At 38.9% G+C, this 22,088-nt stretch overlaps 1 pseudogene; it reads left to right on the top strand.

The window, feature by feature from the left end:
- Positions 1-3,322: 3,322 nt before the first annotated feature.
- On the top strand, positions 3,323-4,568 carry LOC143658447 (elongation factor 1-alpha 1 pseudogene; annotated as a pseudogene).
- Positions 4,569-22,088: the final 17,520 nt, after the last annotated feature.

Genomic DNA, 22,088 nt, shown 5'->3' with positions numbered 1-22,088 from the left:
ACCACTTCAACCGCTGAAGCTTTATTTGGCCATTATTTAAGAGTTCAAGAGAAATCTCAGGATTTTATTATGCAGAAATTTTATAAAGGCCACCCATAAATCCCAATTAGGCAGCTTGTAGCAGAGCCAAGGGAGGAAGCACGATGTCTGTTTGTTCCCAGCGTCTCATTAATGACATGCTTTCACTGTGGGTTACAGATGGAAGTGATGTCTCTGAACAGGATTGTTAGCAGATGGCTGGAAAGTGGGGTTGCAGACTACTTTTTCCTGTGTCGCGAAGTCATAAAAAGGAAGGAGGCTCAGACATAAGGCTGGAAGTCAGTAGACCTGGATGGTGAAGGAGAACCACCTGGGGACCTCTATGGGTAGGCTCCCTTCACTCTCTGATCACTGACTTTGAAGTCAGACAGTCTTGGATTTGAATCTAGCTTCTAGTATTGAAGGGATGCCTCTGAACCCCTGGGCTTTCAGAGTTTTCTTTTATGCAAAAAGAGGGGGAAGGACCATGCATTCCATGTGGGATAACTATGAGGACTAAGTGATGACACAAAGAGCCCCATGCAGTGTCTGGAACCCATTTTTATAAATAAAAGTAAATTCTCTCTCCTTTTCCTTCTCTTGGTCTCCATGCTTTCAGACCTAAACAGAAGAACTGGATCCCAACAGAGCGTTGTTTGACAATAGACCTGTGGCTGGAACTAATGGAATTATATACACATTCTTTGTGAATCCTAGTTTGCAATTTTATCATTTTGAAGTCAGTCTAGAATACTAACTTGAAAGAGACAAAATTAAAAAAAAATCTTTCAAGTGAGCATCAACTAGTTAATTTAGATGTTAAAAATCAAAGACAGAGGCAGTGAAAAGAAGACTGTAAACTATTGAACATAAATATGAAAATGCATTCCTCTAGAATACTCTAAACTCCTTCTATGTACCAAAAATACTTTATCCAGGTATCTTGTGACTGGTATTTTCACCACGATCTTACAGTCGATTTGCAGAGGAGAAAGTTAAGACTCCAAAGCCACAATCAGCATGATCACACAACTTGAAGAATCAAGGGCTGGGGTGTGAGGGTACTTCAGTGGTAGAATTCTCGCCTGCCATGCAGGAGGCCGGGGTTTGATTCCAGCCCATGCAGTTAACAAAGAAGCTAACAAAAACAAACAAAAATTCAGCAAATGGTACTGCAACAATGGCATACTCACATGGAAAAAAAAGAAATGTGACCCCACCATGCAGCATACAAAAAAAAATCAAGGGCAGACTTGGGCACACCTGTGTCTGATTCAGGAGTCCAAACAGTTTTCCACATCCTGTCTCTCTTTTAAGGATGTGCTATTTTTCTTGAGTCACCAGAGTCTCCTCAGTTGTAGTCATTCATATCATATCTCCGGCTATTAATGAACAATTAACAGCTGTTAATTAATACCAATTAATGAACAATTAATTAATTAACTGATTATTTAAACCATAAGTCTCAACTATGAGCCGGACATTTCCATGCCCTTTGGGAGCTCACAGTTAGAATACAAGAGAGGCATGAACAAGCTGGCTAATATAAGGATGTGATGCGGTACGTGCTGAGGTAAGGGCAGGAGAAGATGCTGGGGAAGTTACGTTGGGATGACTTGTGAGGTAGGGGTCTATAGTAGTTTTAAAAAAAGTTATGGTTTTACTAAGTTCAGAGAGATAAGCAGCCAACTGTAAGTAGGGTGGCATAAATGGGTTTCTTTACATTCTCCACAGAGAGGCCCAGAAATGAAACAGACTTAGAACAATAAAATTCTCTGAAGAGTTTAATTAAATACCTTTTGCATTTGGAATGCTTTGATATTCATACTATCATTTTCCTGCACGTATTATTTTGAAGTCCCAAGGTGGAAAATTTAGGGAAAAGAATGTAGAGAAAAATTCCGTTAATTCTATTGCCTAGTAATAGTCATCAACATTTGGGTGATTTCCTATCTATGGTTTCCTCTCATTTATTTGTTTTTGTTTATATGCACTACATGTTAGCTAATTCTTGCAAAAGTAGGTTCATTGACTATCTTTGCCATCATTCTCTCTCACAGATCTGTAAGAAAGATCTACAAAAACATGCCTTTGGTATTCTTATTATAATGGTACAAGTATATATAATGGTCAGTCATAGTTAATTAAAATTCCTTACTATGGATTTAGCAGTATGTTGTGACTCCCTCTCACTATACAATGCACTTTAAGAAGGTAAGGATCACACTCCATCCCGTTTGTTCAGCACTGTTCCCCCAGCACCTCACTCAGTGTTTGCACATAGTAGGAACTCAATAAGTGTTTGCTGACCAACTGAAACTAGTTGGGTATTTAAATTATCAGCATTTTTTTTTTACTTTACACACACACAGACAGTCCAGTGAAAATTTCTCAACCCAAATCTTTGCCTGTTGTTTAACTTTTTAAAAGTTAATTTACTAAAAGTGGATTTTTTGGATCAAAGGCCAAGGTAAACTTAAAATCTTTTGATATATGTTGCCAAATTTGCATTGCACTGAAGCTGTAAACATTTTTCCTCTCACCATGAACGTATGAAAAGTCCTTTCCCTGTACTCCTGCCAACAGTAAGTATTATTTATTTTTTAATCCTTGCTAATTAGAGAGCTAGAAAATGGTATCTTATTTCATTAATGAGTAGTAAGGCTGAACAGTTGCTTATGATTTTACAGTCATTTGTAGCTCTTCAGTGAATTTTCTTCTTTTTTTACCTGCATGCTGAGTGTGGATTATAACTGTGCCTGAGACATTGTCGGTGCTCAAAAAATGTTAGCTTTCAGAAAAAGCCAAGTATGGGTATCATTTTATGTACACATGTGTAAAATAAAGATACGAGAGACCACATGTAAGTACAAAAAATCCCTGAAAAAATTATTTTATTTTCAATTTGGAGAGCTAAATATAATATAATATAATATTCCATATGAGATAAGAATTAGGAGCAAAGGCTCTAGAACAAGACTTCTTGGGTTCAAATCCTAGCTCTTCTACTTACTAGCTATGTGACCTTGATGAGAAACCAAATGGAGTAATTATCAGTTAATTGGCCTAAAAATGGGAGAAAATTCTATCATCGACATCATGGTGTTGTAATAAAGATCAAAGGTTTAAGCAGTGCAAATGTATAGAATTTTGCTAATGTATAAATTTTCAATACATTTTAGCTAGTTTTAAAAGCAGAAAAGCAGCTTTTTTCTTTTTCTTATTTTTATTTATTTATTTTTTGCAATGGATTTCCTACTAGAACACAAGTGTCATAAAATCCATCACTATAACTTAAGCCCAAATGGGAAAGGACAAGACTCAGATTGACATTGTTATCATTGGACATGTAGACTCAGGCAAGTCCACCACACTGGCCACCTGGTCTACAAATGTGCTGGAATGACAAAAGAACCACCAAAATTTTGAGAAGGAGGATGCTGACATGGAAAAGGAGTCCTTAAGTACGCCTGGGTCTTGGATAAACTAAAAGCTGAATGTGAGTGTGGTATCATCATTGATATCTCCCTGTGGAAATTTAAGACCAGCAGGTATCATGTGGCCATTGTTGATGTCCCAGGACATAGAGACTTTATAAAAACATGATTACATGCACATCGTAGACTGAACTGTGCTGCCTCATTGTTTCTGCTGTTGGTGGTGAATTTGAAGCAGATATCTCCAAGAATGGGCAGACCTGTGAGCATGCCTTTCTGGCTTACATACTGGGTGTGAAACCACTTATTGTTGGTGTTTATGAAATAGATTCCACTGAGCCACACTATAGCCAGAAGAGATATGAGGAACTCATTAAGGAAGTCAGCACCTACATTAAGGAAACCGCACCTACAACCTTGACATAGTAGCATTTGTGCCAATTCCTGGTTGGAATGGTGACACCATGCTGGCACCAAAGGTTAACAGGTCTTGGTTTAAGGGGTGGAAAATGACCTGTAAGGATGGCAATGCCAGTGGAACCCTGCTGCTTAGAGCTCTGGATTGCATCCTGTCATCTACTCATCCAACTGACAAGCCCTGACGTATGCCTATTCAGAAATTGCTGTTATTGGTACTATCCCTATGGGCTGAGTGGAGACTGGTGTTCTCAAACTTTCCATGATGTTTACCTTTACTGTGTCAATGTAACAACTGAAGTAAAGTCTGTTGAAGTGCACCGTGAAGCTGTGAGTGAAGCTTTTCCTGGGGACAATGGGGACTTCAATGTCAAGAACGTGTCTGTAAAATATGTTCTTCCTGGCTATGTGGCTAATGACAGCCAAATGGCCCACCAGTGGAAGCAGCAGGCTTCAGTGCTCAGGTGATTATCCCAAACCAGCTGGGCCAAATCAGTGCTGGCTCTGCACCTGTGCTGGATTGTCACAGCTCACATTGCTTGCACATTTGCTGAGCTGAAGGAGAAGATTGATTGCCGTTCTGGCAAGAAGCTGGAAGCTGGCCCCAAATTTCTGAACTCCAGTGATGCTACCCTCCCATGTGTGTTGAGAGCTTCTGTGATTCTCCTCTGGGTTGTTTTGCTGTTTGTGATGTGAGACAGACAGTTGGTATGGGTTTCTTTGAGGCAATGGACAAGAAGGCTACTGGAGCTGGCCAGGTCACCAAGGCTGCCCAGGAAGCTCAGAAGGCTAAATGAACTTCACCCATAACACCTGCCATCCTGAGCAAATCAGTGGTGGAAGAACAGTTTCAGAGCTGTTGGTCTCAATTGGCCATTTACCTTTAATAGTAAAAGACTGGTTAATGACAACAATGGCAATTTAAAAACCTTCAGAAGTAAAGAAATGTTTTGGGGACCATTTGTTCTCTGTGACAATTTTAAGTTATTCATTTTTAAAATGGAAACAACTTGACCAAAAATCTGTCACAGGATTTTGAGACCCATTAAAACAAAGTTTCATGAGAAGACTGTGTCTTCTTTTGAAAGGTCAGCTTTGAATTAGGCAAAAGACTGAGTTGCCCATAATCTATTTATTTCTGGGTTTCCATCTGCTGAACTTTGATAAGAATTTGATCGTTCAGGGTTCAGGATACTTTAGGACAAGAATTGAGGGTTTCTGTTTTCACCTGCTAACGAGAGTGATCATCACTTAAGTTCACAGAAGTGATTAGAGAAGAACTTGTGGGAGTGGTTTGTCAGTTGCAAACTTAGGATGGAAAAGCAAGGAGTAATTTGCAATGTTTATAAGCTACCTTAAAAAGACAGGTTCTGTAATGAAGACCACGTGTTGCTGGTAGAAAACATAAAACAATAAGCAAAGAAACAGATGAAGTTATCACACCTAATGATAATTGTACTAAGAAGGTACACAGGGAAGCGCGATAGACTAACGGCCAATAGGGTGGAGTTGGAAGGATGGTGATGTTTAGAGACAATGCACAAGGAAGATGTCTATGAGAAGATGAGGATGCAGCCAGGCAGAAAGAAAGGGAAAGAATGGTTCAGACAGAGGAAACAGTATATGCAAAGGCCCTGCAGTGGAAGGAAGTGAAAGGAGGTCATAGTTGTTGAGGCGAGTAAGTGAGCAGAAAAGTAGGGAATATTAAGTAGGAAAAGTCAGCCTAGGAAAGACCACTCAGGGCCTTATGGAGCATGAGCAAAGATTAAAGTTTGGATTCTTTTTACCTAGTAACACATAATAATATTAACCCTTTAAACAAAAATTTAGGATTTTAGGGGGAAATATTTAGAAATCACTTTGAATTGACTTTACATCATTTTTAGTAACACAAGTTATTGTATTCTTTAATACAAGATACATGAAGGTCTTTCGAGGTTGTGATGGAGTCACTACCTTGAATGATGATTCTGTCTTTCCAGAGATGCTTTGTTAGTCTATGTTATGACTTCTTCTAAAACTCAAGCCATTTATGGGAAAAAATGCAGAGGAAATCTCCCAGGTCGGTGTTTTCTTAAGAGACTGGAAATAGTGTGCAGTCCAAATGTCCCCCCAGGCTTATGACATCCCTCCATGTTCCCTCATGGAACTAATGATGTGCGATTTTTAAAACTGTCTCCCTAAATTGACCCAGCTTCCTCTTCTCTCTCGTCTTATAATTTAGCCATTGGATTGGCGTCTATTTTATGTTGGTTGTTTTACAGCTTTAGAATTCAAGGGCAGCAGCAAGGACGTTGGGTCACCATTGAGATAAACGGTAATAATGAAAAAAAGACCTAGATAAAACATTGTTAGGAAACAGATGTCTGTATAAGTAAAAATAACTCTACCCAGCTACCTCCACTAAACCCATATTTCACTAAGCCTGGGAAGGTGGGTTTAACTTTCCTTCTTCAATTTGTTGTACTGGCCAGGAATTGTGTGAGGTAGTAATCAGTAAATTTCATCTTCAATCCTGGAACATCTGTATAACAAAAATGTTAACTGACCTCTTCTATAAGAGTGGCTATTCCAACAGCACATTCACCAAGGGTATTATATATTATTACAAAGGATTATGTTGTGACATAAACCAGGAATGACTTAAAAGAGAGGCAAAATACAAAATTCTCTGATCTTAAAACTGGTCGTTCATGTCAATACTTAGGTGGCAATTCACAGTCATTTGTAAATGTTTTATTATAAAATTTAAGAATTCCATACTTCAAACACAGAAGGCAGCAGAAAGAGTTCAGAATATTCAATCAGCTCCATATGGATTTGAACCCTAGTTTTGCACTTGCTGCTGCAAAGAACTTGAATAAGTCTCATTCTCTCTTTTTTATTATTATTATTATTATTTTTTAATTTTTTATTTATTTAATTTTTACATGGGCAGGCACCGGAAATCGAACCTGGGTCCTCGGGCATGGCAGACAAGCACTCTTACCTGCTGAGCCACCGTGGCCCGCCCTCATTCTCTCTTTTTATTGGGGCCCTCATATGTAAAATGAGGATATTGATGATGTCTCCTTTTGGTATTGATCTAAGAATTAAATAATTCTCAGCTAGTGCTTATTGAATTGGTGTTGCTTCCGTTTATCTCATTCAAACCTCACTGTAATTTACGAAGTTGGTTTAATTAAACCAAGTTCAAAACTGATATTAGATGACTGGCCTAAGATTAGGATCGAACTCTGGTACGATTAGCTCCAAATTTCACTAACCTTCCAATCCAGCGCTCTGGATTTGCACATGTTAAGAGTCCTTTCATGATGGTTGGCAAGTCCCTTCTCCTTTTCACCCACAACTGGAAACCAATCTTAAACAATCTAGGATAACTGCTTATAAACAAAGTAGAGATGCTCTTCTCCCTCAAACACACTCCCCTTGACAGGGTACCACGCAAAGGACCATAATTTTGCAATAACAAAAATTGGAAATGGAATCAACTTTGATTTTCTTTTGCTAGCATTGCTTATGTCTAAGGAACTTCTAGGTCCTCTCACCTCAGCCTGTGCTGACATATTTGTAACCATTTCTTTTTTTTTCAGCTATGTCATGCCTATGAAGTTTATACCCATATAATCTCTAGTGTGGGTTAATGCTTTCCCCCAACCCTCAATCTTCCCCCCTCAAGTCCATCTTGTACTACTGTCAGAGTGATTTCTGTCTTACAGAGCTGTCCTTATGGTATATCCACTATTCAAAAGCCTAAACTGTCTCCCCATTGACTCCCAAGCCTGAACACATAACCCAGCCTTCCATTCCTAGGCACCTCTCTGGAGTATTTCTCCTTCTTAACACTGTTCCCCTGCATGAACCAAATGTTTCAGCCTTTTGCTACTCCTTTTGCTTGCCATAATATTCAATATAGGCGGAAACATCTTTCCATAACATCCAAATCCTTGGCTGCAAACTTGGCTTGAACACATTCTCTTCTGCTTTCTACAACTTCCCTTGGCTAGAAGAATTCTGAGAAGCCCCCAAAATGCATTTGTACTTCCTTAAAGTTTTCCTTATTAAAGTTTTTAATGATGTGGTGTGCTTTCCCATGACTGACTACAAGCTCTCCTATGAAGAACCCTTGCACTTTTCTGGAGATTGCTCATGTACCCAACACTGGACCCTGCACATAGGACATACATGCATAGTAACCATCAGATAATTAAACTTGTGAATATAAGCTCTTCAAAAGTCGGGTTTCTGTCCCAGAGTTCCTTGCAAAGGACCTTAAATTGTTGACATCTAGGATTTATTTAACTTTCTGCCAACCGCTTCCTAATCTTCCTGTAGGATAAGGATGATAATACACACTGAGTTTACTCTCATGACTTTATGTGGGCCCTATCAATGAATATCACATTGCACAGCCACAGTGAAGTGTGATTGGTTCAGAGAAAGACAGCTTACACAATGGAAGCCAATGATGCTCAGTGAGAACCAACTATTCTCCTATCTCAGTAGGGGATATGATGATAATCGTCTTGCAGCCATGAGGGGAGGCCATCTCCCAGATTTGAATCAAAGCAGAGCAAGCAGAACTGAAACATGGCAGGTGAGATACCCCATCCTGATTGCATCACTTGTTCTGTCACATCCAACCCTGAACCTAGCCAGATCTCTACCTCATGCTTAATTTACTTGGAAAAAAAATGAGTTCTTCTCTCTACTTAAACAAGTTTGAGTCTAGCTTTCTGTCTCTTGCTACCAACTGAGTCTTATGTATTAAGCAGTTATCAGTTAATTTTTTGAAGAGATTCTTAAGGCACTAAACAAAGCTGCCATTGATAGTCCATGGAAGAGCCCTTAACAAGGAGCCTTTGATATTGGAGAGAGGATCTGAATATTAATGCCGGTTTTCCAGTGAGGGCAGTGAATCTTGGTTTTGACCTTCAGCAAAAGCTAAACAAACAAGACTCTATCAGTTCCTCACAAGTTCCTGTCAAGCAGCATTAAAAAGACCAACACTGTATAGCGATTAATGTGATGATCTTTCACCGTGTAGAAATGCTTATCAATGACATGCTTAGGAGGCAGTTGAGTAAGGGTCGGGATAAGGGGGACAAGGTTAGAGAGCCAGGTTATTTAAACACAGAGAGATGCCGAGTAAGGACCTATGTGCAAAGATGACAATGAGACCATGTTTCTTTGCCCCCTGTTCCTCTGACTTTAGCAGTTTGGGCTCTGTGGTTAAAACACTTTTGAGTCTTGACTGCACCACTGTATCTCAGCTTCAATTTTTCTTCCTATGTAAACTGGAATAATGAGTACAATTTTTAGCAAGTTATCCACGACATGTGAGACACAACAATGATTTTTAGCTATTCTTGCTGTTTTCATCATCCACTTAATTACTGGGCAGCCCTGTTCTCAGATCTCCCACTTTCTGAATGGCACATCTGACTGTGTTCCTGTCTTTGCACAGTTCCATGGCTTTCCTTTGATTCCGAGGCCTTTTTGCCTATTACATGCAAACACAGATATGACTCTCTGGTTCTAAACCTTGACATTATCTTTAGGCAACAGAGTGACTTTGCCCTTTGATCCCTCTACGTTTTGCTTTTGTAGGCAATTCCTCCAGATTGGTTATTTAGCTCCACCTCCAGGATTCATCCCAGTAATTTCATTGCTGGCCCATGAAACTTTGCTTGGAATATACAAATACAAATCCTCAGTCAGTAACCCCTTATCAGTCACCTCCCAGATCCTAGTCTCTACCACTCTAGCTTCTCTAGTATTATGATTCTCAACATTTTTTTACTACAACCTATAGTAAAAAATATATTGAATCTAGGAAACACACATGCACACTAAGTAGAAGTTTCAGAAAACAATACTTATTCTTACCATGCACAATGGATTTTGATATTTCTCATCCAATATTGAAATCAATATCAATATCAATATTATTTTTATTTTAAGATGATCATGAGCACTAAACTAATATCATGCCCACGAACAGGCTCTGACCTGTAGACTGAAAAACAACACCATAGTTTAATATGTGGTGCACAGGGCTTTCCAGGTAAATGCACGTTACATCTAAGCAGAGCCTTAGTCCCACATCTCTGGGGAATCTCCAACCCTACCGACTAAGTTTGCACCACAACTGACTTTTAAATTCGTCTTTGTTTTCAGACTTAAAGCAGGAATCGACAGAAACAGACTATTCCATATTCCCTTCCCCCTGGACACTCCTTGGATTCTCACTCTGCTTCCCGAAGTATTTCCCACCTGCTTTGCTAAGTGAGAAAAACCATCCACAAAGAGGAAACTGAAGAGAAATGGGAGGCCAGGGTTTTCACATAAGAATGTCTCAGGGAATTTTAAAATATTTTAGGAGGTTCAGAGATTGGATTCCAGTAGGTTTGGCATGCGGTTATGGGGTCTGCATGTCTCATAAGCACCCAGAGGGCTCTGATGAAAGGAAAGGGCATCCCACACTTGGATAAACACCGGACTAACACAGAGTCACTCTGATCTCCATTTGTAGTTGAAATATGGAGAGACACATCCTCTCATGCCAGGGAGAGACAGCAGCAAAAATGTGAGGCTCTCCCGAAGGTTTCCTCTGGTTTGAGGAGGGGCTTTAGTATTATCTGAAAGTGGAGTAGGGGAGACCACACACACAGCCTTTCCATGTCCATTCTCTTCCCCTTCAATTTCAGCCCAGCTGACTCACTTCCATAAGCTAGACAGGTGGCTTTCTCTATTACATGATTAGGAGCATTGAGATGTGACGAGGTGGCTGGGAAGGGGGCAGCAAAAACAATCCAGTAATCTTCAGTGTGTTATTTTAAAGTGTGGGTGTTCCCTCTGTCAGGTCCTCATGGATGTCGAGCCTCCCTCTGCCCAGGGGATCTGTGTTCCCGTGTTTGCACTGTGGAGACGCTGGATTTTCTTTCATTCCCACCTCCTGCACTCTATTCATGGAAGAGCCTGTTGGGCATTTGCTAGAGTCATGTTTAGAGAAACCCCTCTAACAGACAGAGTAGAAACTCAGTCACCAGAGAACAAGGAGACAAAGACACAGCTTACCACCCTTCATTCTCAGATAGGAACTATTACTCTAATGCAGTCTATTGTACAATGTACTTCTGACTAGACGGCTTCTAAAGTCCCTTCTAATTTTGAAGTATCCAGAAGCCTGTGAATTACTGGGAACCAAATGTGGTTTAGTTCAAAGCCTTACATAAAAGGTTAAGGAGGAACAAGAGAGATGTATGAAATAAAATTTAGCCAAGGGGCCCTACAGGTTCAAGTTTCTGCGAGTCTGCCCAGGAGTTATCAACAGCTTGAAGAAGGGAAAGTTGTGACTGGATGGCAATTAAGACTTGGTGTGAATCAGGGATGACTCACCTCACGTATAGATGAAATTCTCTAAGCCTTTGGCTGTGTAGGCCTGGGCAAGCCACTGAACGATTCTGAGTCAGGTAAGTACCACTATTTGCAAAATGGGAATATAATGGATTTATTGTGAAGAGTGTATATTCCTTCACCTAGCAATCCATCCACTTATTCAGTAATTGAACAAATATTAATTAATTAAATATCTACTATTGGCTGAGTACTGCAGTAAATATTGTTTCATCAAATGAAGGAAGCTGTGTGAGAATATCTAGTTTGGTAGAACATATGATAAACTAATGGTTTTTCTCTATATATTTAGTCTTCCTCCCCAAATAGGCTTGCCTATATTGTTTTCTCTTATATCTTCCTTTTCCTGGATCTTCCCATGCCTTATAGTATCCTTTGTAATAGAAACCTCTTATTTTGGCATACCTAGTCTTATACACTGCTCTCCTCTTCTTCCCCCTCTTTCTTCTTCTCTTCTTCTTCTTTCTCCACTTCTTCCTTCTCCTTTAAAAAGAACCCCACTTTTCTTTAAGGAAGCATTGTGCCATCATTCCACGTGCTCCTGGTGAGACTCCCATCTACAGCACCCAGGCCATAGAGCTAGGCACAAGATCCAAGATAACCAATCAGTGTACTCCTTCTTTCCTAGCCACAGCTATTGGTCAAGGGAGGATGTTTGACCCAAGTGGAGCCAAGCATGGTCTTCCCTAGGACTTAGTATATGAATTCTGAATGAGAATGAATCTCTTTGCCTTTGGACATTATGTCACAAGGTTTTAGGTATGACTGTGCTCTGATCTGTTTTCCTAATACCCAAAAGAATTTAAAGGTCAAGAACAAAGATCATGACAGAGCCTTAAAATGCTATTTGACTTCTAGGAAGAAAGCCGAATAAAATAGCTAGAGATGAGCCCTGCTCCACAGAAAAGTTAGAGAAGATATAGGAGGGTGATTGAGGCAACAATTCGGGAGTGCAGCTGATCTGGGAGAGGCTTCAGAACCACATGGGGCAACCCTGGTTGCAGAGGTCGAGGAACTGCGAGGCAGAAAGCTGGAACCTGGCACGGAGGCGCAGAGCCCACGGGAATGCACGGACAGCAGCCGGGGACTAGAAAGTAAGCCAGGCCACATTCCTTGGGTGCGCTACTCTCACCAGCGCAGCCCGTTGGCCGGCCACTCACCCCACACCCCACGTACCCGAACCCTGTCACCCACTCCCATTCCCTGCACTCCAGGCAACCCTACCCTGCCAGCCCCCAGTGCAGGTAGTGTCCCCCACCCCCACCCCAAGTACAGCCCAATCCACCTCTCCTGCATCCCTCCCTGTTCCCTGTAGCCTGTTGCCAGCACATAAATGCTGTGGGCACTAACATTCATAACCAGGCTATTCCTGTCCCCCTACCCATGGTGTCACGAGCTTCACCCTGCCCCTGCCCCAAGTACTGTTCATCAGTTTATGGCACTCCTAGGCTCATGCATGTGCACTGGCCTCCAATCACATCACTCAGCTCTGGGAATGACACTTTATAGCAGTCCTAGAACTGTGCATTTGCATGGCTCTCAGCCACAGTTCCCAACTCTGAGAAAGGGCTGACTTGCGCAGCTGGGTCACATGTGCCCCCAACACATGAAAGCATAACACTGACCTGCTGCACAGCTATACACATGCACACAAACAGCCCTGTGCTTTAGACCAGTGCATACCAGTGTTACACCCCCCAGACTGGTGCACCCATACAGCTACGTGCTCCCTGGTCGCTGGGTGCCCATGTTCATAAACATCAGAATAACATCCCCAACCTGTACCTATCTGCCCTGAAACAAATGACAACACTGAGTGCCCCACCTCTTACCCTGCTCCCTGCTGTACAACCATCCTGTAAATACAAGGCCTTAGACTACTGAAAGAAATCAACTCCCAAAGTAAATCAATCAAGATATTTACATGTTATGAAGACAGCAGAAGATCACTAAGCATATCACAATGCAGACAGCTATAGCCCTGCCTAATGATCAAATTAAAACACCACAGGAGATACAGACATTGGAACAACTAAACAAGATACAACTCTATTTTAATAAAATAACTGGAATAGCAAATGACATAAAGGAGATAAAGAAGACAGTAGAAGAGCATAAAGAGGAATTGGAAAGAATAACTACAAAAATAGTGGATATCATGGAGATTAAAGACTGTTGACCAAATAAAAAACATAATAGAGGCACACAACACCAGACTTGAAGAGATAGAAGAATGAATAAGTGATATAGAGGACAGGATAACTGACTTTGAAGACTCAAAATAGCAAATGGCAAAAAAAGATGGAAAAAATTGAATGGGATCTCAGGGAAATGATAGATGAAACAAAGTGCACAAATATAAGAATGATTGGTGACCCAGAAGTAGAAGAGAGCAGTAAAGGGCTAGCAAGAGAAGTTGAAGATAAAAAGGGTGAAAACTTCCCAACCCTCATAAAGGACATAAATACACAAGTCAAAGAGGTCCAAAGAACTCTAAACAGAATAAATCCAAATAGGCCTTCCCTAAGACGCATACTAATCAGTCTGTCAAATGTTGAAGAGAAGCAGAAAATCCTGAAAGTGACAAGAAGAAAGCAATCTTCTATATACAAATGAAACTAAATAAGACTGAGTTCAGACTACTCAACTAGCAGCCTGGAGGCAAGAAGGCAGTGGTATGATATATTCAAGATCCTGAAAGAGAAAGACTTCCATCCCAGAATTCTAAACCCAGCCAAACTATCCTTCAGAACTGAGGGAGGGAGAGATTAAAGTTTTCACAAAGGAACCCTGAAAAAATTTGTCAACAAGAGACTTGCTCTACAGGAAATACTAAAATGTGTTCTGCCAGCTGAAAAAAAAAAAAAAGACAGGAGAGAGCAGTCTGGAGGAGGGCACAGAACTGAAGAGTTCCACTAAGGCTAATTTAAAGAATATAGAAAGAAAGAGGGAAAAGAATATATAGGTCTGACAAGTAAAATAAAAAGATAAGATGGTGGATTCAAGAAGCACCTTTTCAGTAATAACTTTGAATGCTTATGTCTTAAACTTGCCAAGTAAAAGATACAGATTGGCAGAATGGATTAAGAAACATAATCTAGTTATATGCTGCTTAAAACAGACTCATCTTAGACACAAGCATACAAATAGATTGAAAGTGAAAGGATGGAAAAAGATTTTCCATGTAAGTTGTAACCAAAAGAAAGCAGGAGTAGCTAGACTAATATCGGACAAAATAGACTTTAAATGTAAAGACATCATAAAAGATAAAGAAGAACACTATATGCTAATAAAAGGGTCAATTCACCAAGAAGATATAACAATCATAAATGTTTGTACTCCCAGTCAAGGAGCTCCAAAGTACATGAGACAGACATTGGCAAAACTGAAGGGAGCAATAGATGTTTCAACAATCATCTACTCTCCTCTATAGATAGAACAACCAGACAGAAAATCAACAAGGAAATAGAGAAAAAAATAACTTGATAAATGAATTAGATCTAACAGACATATATAGGTCATTGCACCCCAAAGCACAAGGATATGTATTCTTCCCTAGTGCTCATGGAACATTTTCCAGGATAGATCATATGCTGGGGCACAAAACAGGTTTTTATAAATTTAAAAGCATTGAAATTATTCAGAGCACTATCTCTGATCACAGTGGGATGAAGCTGAATCTCAATAACCACCAAAGAGCGAGAACATTCACAAATATGTGGAGATTAAATAACACACTCTTAAACAACCAGTGGGTCAAAGAAGAAATTGCTAGAGAAATCAGTTACTATCTGGAGGAGAATGAAAATGAGAATACAACCTATCAGAACTTATGGGATGAGACAAAGGCTGTGCTGAGATGGAAATTTATTGCCCTAAATGCCTATACTAAAAAATAAGAAAGAGCAAAAATTGAGGACTTAACAGCACACCTGGAGGAACTTGAGAAAGAACAGCAAACTAACCCCAAAGCAAACAGGAGAAGAGAAATAACAAAGATTAAAGCAAAGATAAATGAATGAGAGAACAAAAGAATAATAGAAAAACAATCAAATCAAAAGTTGGCTCTTTGAGAAAATCAATAAAGGTGATGGGCTACTAGCAAGACTGACAAAGCAAAAAAGAGAGAGGATACAAATAAACAAAATCAGAAATGAGAAGGGGTGCATTACCACAGACCCTGGAGAAATAAAGCAAATAATAAAAGGATACTATGAACAACTATATACCAATAAATTAGACAACTTAGATGAATTGGACAAATTCCTGGAGACACATAAACAAGCTAACTGACTTAGGAAGAAATAGAAGAGCTCAATAAACCAATTAAAAGTTAAGAGATTCAATCTGTCATCAAATTCTTCCTACAAAGAAAAGCACTGGGCCAGGATGACTTCACAGGGGAATTCTATCAAACATTCCATAAAGAACTAACACCAATCCTGCTCAAATGTTTTCAAAAAATTAAGGAAAAAGGAACTCTACCTAACTCATTTTATGAAGCTAATATCATTTTAATACCAAGATGTTATAGTAAAGGAAAACTGTAGGCCAATCTCCCCAATGAACATTGATGTGAAAAGGGTCAATAAAATATTAGCAAATCAATTCCAACAACACATTGAAAGAATTATGCACCATGACCAAGTGGGGCTTATACCAAGAATGCAAGGATAGTTCAACAGAAGAAAATCAATTAATGTAATACAGCACATTAACAAATTGAAAGGGAAAAATCACATGATCATCTTTATTGATGCTGAAAAAGCATTCCTCAAAATTCCGAATCCTTTTCTGATAAAAACACACCAAAAGATAGGAATCAAAGTTAACTACGTCAATATGATAAAAGGAATATATGAAAAACGAAAAGCCAGCATTGTACTCAATGGAGAGAGACTGAAAACTTCTCCACTAAGATCAGGAACAAGACAAGGATGCCCACTATCACAATTATTATTCAACATTGTGCTAGAAGTTCTAACTAGAGCAATTAGGCAGGACAAAGAAATAAAAGGTATCCCAATTGGAAAGGAAGAAGTAAAACTCTCATTATTTGCAGACGATATGATATTATACTTGAAAGATCCTGAGAAATCTACAGTAACGTTATCTGAGCTAATAAATTCAGCAAGGTGGTGAGATATAAAATTAATGTGAAAAAAATGAGTAACATTCCTATACACAAGCTATGGCCTAGCTGAGGAGTCAGTTAAAGAAATAATTCTGCTCAAAATAGCAACTAAAAGAATTAGGTACTTAGGAATGAACCTAATTAGGAACATAAAGGACTCGTACACAGAAAACTACATAACATTGCTAAAATAAATCAAAGGAGATCTAAATAGATGGGAAGACATTCCCTGCTCATGGATAGGAAGGCTAAATATAGTCAAAATGTAAATTCTCCCCAAATTGACCTACAGATTCAACACAGTAACAATCAAAATTCTAATAACCTACTTTGAAGATTTGGAAAAGCTAACTGCCGAATTCATCTGAAAGGGAAAGAGACCCCGAGTAGCTAAAAACATACTAAAAAAGAAGAACAAAGTGGGGGGATTAACACTCCTTATTTTAAACCTATCAAAAAATCACACTGGTCAAAACAGCATGGTACTGGCACAAAGATAGAAGTGTTGATCAATGGAATAGAATCAAGATTGCATAAATAGACCACCAAATCTATGGTCTACTGATTTTTGACAAGGCCCCCAAATCCTCTGAACTGGGATAAATAGTCTTTTCAACAATTGAGCATGGAAGAAGTGGATAGCAAAAGCGAAAAGAATGAAAGAGGACCCCTATCTTACACCCTACACAAAAATTAACTCAAAGTGGATCAAACACCTAAATATAAGAACTAGCACCATAAAGTTTCTAGAAGAAAATGTAGGGAAACATCTTAAAGACCTAGTAATAGCACGTAGTTTCCTAAACTTTATACCCAAAGCATAAGCAACAAAAGAAAAAAAAAGACAAATGGGAATTCCTCAAAATCAAATGATTCTGCACCTCAAAAGACTTTGTCAAAAAGGTAAAGATGCAGCCAACTCAGTGGGAGAAAATATTTGGAAATCATATATTGTACAAAAGCTTGATTTCCTGTATATACAAAGAAATCATGCAACTCAACAACAAAAGAACAAACAACCCAATTATAAAATGGGCTAAAGATATAAATAGGCATTTTTTTTCTGAAGGGCAAATACAGATGGCTCAAAAGCACATGAAGAGATGCTCATTTTCATTGGCTATAAGGGAAGTGCAGATCAAGACTACAATGAGATACCACCTCACACCTATAAGAATGGCTGTTATTAAACAAACAGGAAACTATAAATGTTGGAGAAGATATGGAGAAACTAGAAAACTTATGCATTGCTGGTGGGAATGTATAATGGTGCAGCTACTATGCAAGACTGTTTGGCAGTTCCTTAGGAAACTAAATATCGAATTGCCCTATGACCTAGCAATAGCACTACTTGGTATGTACCCAGAAGAGCTGAAAGCAACAACACAAACAGACATTTGCACACCGATGTTTTTAGCAGCATTATTCACAATCGTCAAAAGATAGAAACAAACCAAATGCCCATCAACAGAAGAATGGATCGACAAAATGTGGTATATACATACGATGGGATATTATGCAGCAGTAAGAAAAAATGATGTCCTGAAGCACATGACAAGATGGATGAGCCTTGAGGACATAATGCTGAGTGAAATTAGCCAGACACAAAAAGATGGATACTGTATGATTTCACTTTTATGACCAGCATAAAGGTATAATCAGAGGCTTATAATACAGAATATAGGGACTTGGAGATACATAGAAGCTGGAGATGGGCGAACTGTAACTAATAAGGTTGAACTCCAGTGTAAGGGAACAGATAGGAGCAAAGGTGCTTCTCTAGTGGATCTATAAGTAATATTACCATATTGAAGAAGAACAGGATTGAAAGGAGTTGTGTAAATCTACATGTCCCACTGATTAACATCAGAAATATGAATTAGTTCTCTCAAGCACTACTTCAAAGATATGATTCTTGTACAAAGTGTGTTTAAGTCCAGGGTACAGTGGGAAAAGCTATTGCATACTATAGGCTATGTTCAAAAGGAAACCACCAGCGCTACTACAGCAACAGCAGAGGTAAATAACTGGGGGAGGAACAAGAGTTAAGAGGAGGTTTAGATTTCCTATTTGGCATGAATGTGTTTATTGGGTTTCTTTCTCTTGGGAACAATGAAATTATTAAAATTGAGAATGTTGATGGACTGTGCACTTTGGACCCTCTACATGATGCCCAGTGAATGCAGGTGGCTAAAGAATGCACTGACAGAGAAGTAGAATGGTGAATGATGGTGTATACTTATAAACGAAGGTTATGCTGCTACAAAAAGGAACAATGTCGTGAGGCATGCAACGATGTGAATGAACATGTGGGACATTTGTGAGGCAAAATAAGCCAGAAACAACAACAATGGTATGGTCACCTTTAGAAAATGCTTATGGGGGCCAAGATTGTAAGCTTTTAGAGCAGATACATTAAGTCCCGAGTGGTGATTATTGTTTCTGAATTTTGAAAGGCTGTTTTATACAAATAACCTGATATTTAGAGATAAGAACAAAGCGGAACAGGTTGGGGTTGAAGTAATTCAGAACATAAGGGTAAGGAAGACTGTCTATATTTTAGATCCACATATACTCTTTGAGACCAATGGAAGAAAGGTTTGTTTTGGTCTGGAACTGAAATTTTCTGAAGTGCATAATCTAATTCAACCATTCTGTATATCTCATTTGAACAATTGAAAGACAGGAAACACAGAATAAGAAAGAGGTCCTTTAATCATATATAGATTATTGTTAATGCCTGGATACATCCTAGAGTATATTAAGCAGAGAGTCAAAAAGTATTAGCAAAGTTCCCTGAGGGAGGGGAGAAAGAATATGGAACTATTAAACCTTACCATCAGAAAACCCCCTGATACTATATCAAACTTTAGGGATACCCAAATTGATAGACCATGCCCTCAATCATGAGGTTTACTCCTGTGACACTTATGTAAGTAGTGAGGAACCTTAGACTACGTATAGACATGCCCAAGAGTTACTTCTGGAAGGCCTTTTTTATTGCTCACATATGGCCTCAGTCTCTCTAAGTCCAACTCTGCAAGTGAAGTAGTTGCCCTCCCCCCTACATGGGACATGATATCCGGGGATAAAAGTTTCCCTGGCAACATGGGAGATGACTCCCAGGGATGAATCCAGACCTGGCACTGTGGGATCAACAATTCCATCCTGACCAAAAGAGGATAAAGTAGTATAATTAATAAAGTATTGGTGGCAGAGAGAGTTCGAATAGAATCGAGAGGCTACTCTGGAGGTTGTTCTTATGCAAGCTTCAGTTTGACATTGCTACCTATCATAACCTGCCAATCCCCAACCGGGACCATTCCAGCCAATCCTAAAGAACACCTAGGGCAATATATTAGATTCCCACAAAGGTTCCATGCACTACAGTAACTTTTCAGAAACCTACAACTTCCAGATGGGTCCCTGGTCCAGATATGTCCTGAAACCTAGCCCAGCCTCTCCAGAACAGCAGATAGTTCCATCTCCCCACCCCATATTAGTGACAGACCCTTCTGATATGAAAAACTGAGAATTTCTATAGCCCAAACACCCCTAAAGAGAGAAATGGAAAGATCAAAAGTGATGATGGAGTTATACAGAGAAGATAGGATTTAACTAATGAATATAATTGCTGAATTATTAAATTTATATCTCTTTTAGTCTCCAATATTTTAGAGCAGCTAGAAATAAAAACCTAAAATTGTGAAATTGCAACCCTTGTCAAACTCTGAAATGTGTTCTACAACTAATTGTGGTTGTTGTGTTGTGCTTTGAAATTTATAGCTTTTTTGTATATATGTTATTTTTCACCAAAAAACAAGGAAAAAGTCAATTGTGATGATAAAAAAAATACTTAAGCCCTCTAGTCTCCTATATTCTGGAGCAGCTAGAAAGAGAAATATGAGAGGATCATATGGTAGCCCATGACAAATTCTGGGATCTATCTTGTAACTACTTATTGACGAGTGCTTTGAAAACAATCGCTTTTTTATTTATTTGTTTTGTATATAAGTTACACTATACAATAAAAAAATGTTAAAAATACAAGCAAACAAAACAAAACATTATTTGACTACTTGGTTCCAACTGTGCTTGAAACCAGATCCTCAGACCCTCAACTAGTTTTCTAGCGGAGTATATATTCTCCCCTTGTAATGAGATTTTCTCTTTTACAATCTGGTTTATAGTTAATTGATGTATGTGTGTGGCCCTCCTCTTACCCAATATTAGATCATCTATTTTCAAAGGAAGATATCTTAGATGTTTATTATTATTAATATTATTGTAATAAGATTAATTTAATATAGTGAATTAATAATACATATTATGTGTCAGAACTTGTGTTAATTGATTTATATTATCTTATTTAATTATTAAAATGTTGTATAAGTGTTATTTATTATTCACTTTTATAGATTAAACAAAAAACAGAGTCAGGTAAGGTAAGTGGCTTATCCAAGTTCCCATAGCAAGTGAACAGAAGCAGGATTACAACCCAGATCTGTTTCACTTAATATTTGTTCATATATATATATATGTACACTAAGCCAGTATTAGTTAACTATATTCCATAATGTTATCCTATACTCCATATCTTCCTTTATTGCTGAGGGACTAAGGATATGCCAAATGCATTCAAACCAGTGAATAAATGGCTGGATGACATAAATCGGATACTCAGAGAAACTAAACCTTATTTAAAGGGCATCACATGGGTCATTCGATGCAAAACACAGATCCAAATGTAGATGGCATGGCTTACAGTCCATTTTCTGGTTTCCCAAGTTACTGTTTGGCCAAAATCCCACAAGCTACTAATTTCTGAAAGAGAAGCCCACTTACAGAGGGACAAGCCATGATGGATGCGCAGTCCCAGCAGATGCACAGTGAAGAAGGATAGAATCATTGCTATGCATGATTTTTTAATAACTACCAAAAAATCCCATGTATGGGATTTCTGCACGTGAAAATTGATAGCATTGCCAATGCCACTCATCTCTTTAAACAAGCAAACTCATCTTCTCTAGTGCTGTTACATCAGTGATAAATTGGTTCTTCAGACAGATCTGCTTGCAGGTTAAAACTGAGATTGAATAGATAATAACTTTTGGGGTAGCAACGCCTTGCCATTGCAAATAATAAAGAAATTCATGACCTGCAAAGTGCAGGGTGATTGTGTTCTAAAAATACATTTTACCTGGTCCCAAAGTAGGTTCATTAGCTATCTAGGAAGGTGCAAACAAAATATTCAGTACATACAGGGAGGTGACTCAAAAGAACTATCTCAAATGCAGACAAGCCAGTAGTTCTGAAAACACATAGGTCAAAGAGGGGCTTGCTGCTGAGGGCCTTTGTAAAATGAGGCATAGGCCTGGCAGTTTGGCTGGGGGCATGCCGTACACCACACGGGGAATTAAGCTGTACTTCTTTTGTGACCTTATATAGCCTGATGGCTTTTGCAAATATCACATTAGAAACAGATCACTTTGATGGGCCTTCAGGAAGTGGATTCTCTGCTTTGTGTGATCATTTTTTCTTCCTTAGAAAAATAATTAGGTGTCCAAAGTATGTTGAGTCTGCCAACTTTTGTAGACTCATTAAACTGAACAAAGGAGGTGGCAAATGTAAGAAATCCCACAGAAAGGTAGAAGGAAGCCCAC

Source organism: Tamandua tetradactyla, chromosome 16 (assembly GCF_023851605.1).
Source record: "Tamandua tetradactyla isolate mTamTet1 chromosome 16, mTamTet1.pri, whole genome shotgun sequence".
In the NCBI taxonomy this organism is placed as follows: domain Eukaryota; kingdom Metazoa; phylum Chordata; class Mammalia; order Pilosa; family Myrmecophagidae; genus Tamandua; species Tamandua tetradactyla.
This window is presented reverse-complemented; position numbering and strand designations above follow the sequence as displayed.